The following is a 3,119-nucleotide window of genomic DNA, read 5'->3' on the forward strand; positions in this document are numbered from 1 at the left end:
AGGAAACACAAAAATGGTGTATAAACTCGAACCCAAAACAATAAAGTAAATGGCAACGGGATCATACTTATTAGTAATTACCTTAAACGTAAATGGGTTGAATGCCCCAACCAAAAGACAAAGACTGGCTGAATGGATACAAAAACAAGACCCCTACATATGTTGTCTTCAAGAGACCCACCTCAAAACAGGGGACACATACAGACTGAAAGTGAAGGGCTGGAAAAAGATTTTCCATGCAAATTGGGACCAAAAGAAAGCAGGAGTCACAATACTCGTATCAGATAAATTAGACTTTAAAAAAAAAATAAATAAATAAAATAAAATAGATAACCAACAAGGACCTATTGTACAGCCCATGGAACTCTGCTCAATGTTATGTGCCAGCCTGGATGGGAGGGGAGTTTGGGGGAGACTGGATACATCTGTATGTATAGCTGCGTTTCCCTTCGATGTTCATCTCAAACTACGACAACATTGCTAATTAGCTATATCCCAATACATAATAAAACGTTTAAAGTTTGAAAAAAAAAATAAAATAAAATAAAACAGCATCCTCATAAAGGAAAAAAAAAAAAGAAAACAAAAATTACTTCTTCTTTTGAAAATAAGATATTAAGGGAATAACTAATACCTTAAGTTGATTCTTGGGAAAACAATTCCCTCCTGTATTTGAAATTATGTAGTTAGCTTTGCTCTTTTCATTAAATCTTTTTTCTTTTCATAAAAAAAAAATAAAAAATAAAATAAAATCTTGATTTTTCAAATTTCTATTAACTCTATCATTTTACCTAACTTGGTTTATGTTTCTTTAACAGTAGGAAAAAAAATGCTTTTCTTTCTTTCCTTCTTTTCACAAATATGCTCTGAATGCCTTATATGTTCAAGGGATATTTCCTTCTCTTCATTAATATTACCTATATATTAGTTTTAACTGTATTGCATTGCTAGTGGATTGTTTGCATATTGTGCAGCAGGTTTACAGTTCATCTTTAGCCCAAGTTGAACCCTCAGCCTTTTATTTTTTTTAATTCTCTGTGTGCTTAGTCACTCAGTCATGTCCAACTCTTTGCAACCCCTGGACTGTAGCCTGCCAGGCTCCTTGACCAGTGGGGATTCTCTAGGCAAGAATACTGGAGTGGGTTGCCATGCCCTCCTCCAGGGCATCTTCCCAACCCAGGAATCAAACCAAGGTCTCCAGGATCATGTGGATTCTTTATCAGCTGAGCTACCAGGGAAGCCCTTTGTTGAAAGAAAAGGTAAGACTAACTTTAGAGGGGCTTAGTAAAGCAATCAAGTCCACTATGCATTAGTCACCATAATAAAGACTCAACTTATCTGAAGTTATTCTTCAAAACATGCAATTTTTAGGGTTAATATGAATGTTAACTAAGGTACAGTGTATCTGTAGGACACAGACTATGATTTTCCCTTTTTTCCAGCTTCTAAGAAACCATATGCATAAAGTGAACTGAAACCTTCCTAAAAGTCCGTCTAAAGCCAAAGATGCTCTGTACACAATATCTCATTTTGCTTCTTTGTACTTCTCAGCCCTCCTCCCTGACAATCTCAATCTTTTAGATAAAGAGAGTTATTGTATTTTTAATTTTCTTTTAAAAATCATGTTCTTCTTGCCTACTCTGTGTGCTAAGAATTATAAACATGATAATAAAAACTTAGGCAAAATGACTAGAAAGAATGTGTAAGTCCTCTGTTCTTGGGTGTGATAGGCTTAGTTGGGTTTTATAATATGAACAGCAGGAATAAAGGATTTTTTTTCTTTCACATGCAGCACACCTGGAGGTTCATAACCACTGAGTGTTACAACAAACCATAAACGATTAACATTCTTCACATTGTCTATTTCACTACTGAAATGTACTATGAACTTACTGGCTGTTTCTCTATCCTCAAAAATGAAAAAAAAAATGTATTGTAATTGTAAAACAATAATAGAATTAAAATAAAAAATATAAGACAAGTAAGAGGACATAAATTTGGATTTTTAAAATTTTTTCCCCACAAAATGGTAGAATTTGATGTAGTCTTTTATTGTGCTTGTTTTGTTTTATTTTAGCTGATTTAATATAATAGAACCCTGAAAGAGGATTCTCTATGTTTTGCCTGTTTAAAATGTGCCAAGAACTAAGTAAGTTTTCATTAACCATCTATAATTTTTATTCTCTGCCTTATTACCTTATAGGAAGAATTTTGATAGCACTATTCAATGAAACATTCAAAGAAGTTTACCCTCATGGGTTTACCCATGATACATTCAAAGCAGTTCACCCTCATGGGGGTTTAAGTAAAATTTATATGAACAATGTACTAAAACTTTTATAGTTATATGCCTGGAAGCAGAAATAGACATCAGATTGGTTCCTCAACATCCTTTCACATATTCAAATTGTGTTTTTTGGCGTGCCATGTAAATTGTTTTTGATAGCTGAACATGATGGACCCCGTAGCAGGGACTGGTATAAATCAGTCTGTTTTTAATATGATGGTGCCTTATGGGGGTGGGGAAAAGATTCTGCAGTCTATGATTAAGTGCCACTCCTTTAGTGAGTCTATGCCTCTGAACTGTGAACTTCACAAGTGTTTCTGCTTTTACCCCTCCTTTTGTGTGACAGTATGACTAGAGTCAATAAAGCAGAAATAGATGTTTTTGTGGAACTCTCTTGCTTTTCCATGATCCAGCGGATATTGGCAATTTGATCTCTGGTTCCTCTGCCTTTTCTAAAACCAGCTTGAACATCTGGAAGTTCATGGTTCATGTATTGCTGAAGCCTGGCTTGCAGAATTTTGAGCATTACTTTACTAGCGTGTGAGATGAGTGCAATTGTGTGATACTTTGAGAATTCTTCAGCATTGCCTTTCTTTGGGATTGGAATGAAACTGACCTTTTCCAGTCCTGTGGCCACTGCTGAGTTTTCCAAATTTGCTGGCATATTGAGTGCAGCACTTGCACAGCATCATCTTTCAGGATTTGAAATAACTCAACTGGAATTCTATCACCTCTGCTAGCTTTGTTCGTAGTGATGCTTTCTAATGCCCACTTGACTTCACATTCCAGAATGTCTGGCTCTAGGTCAATGATCACACCATCGTGATTATGT

This window comes from Bison bison, unplaced genomic scaffold (genome assembly GCF_000754665.1).
Source record: "Bison bison bison isolate TAMUID 2011002044 unplaced genomic scaffold, Bison_UMD1.0 scf7180017864372, whole genome shotgun sequence".
Classification (NCBI taxonomy): domain Eukaryota; kingdom Metazoa; phylum Chordata; class Mammalia; order Artiodactyla; family Bovidae; genus Bison; species Bison bison.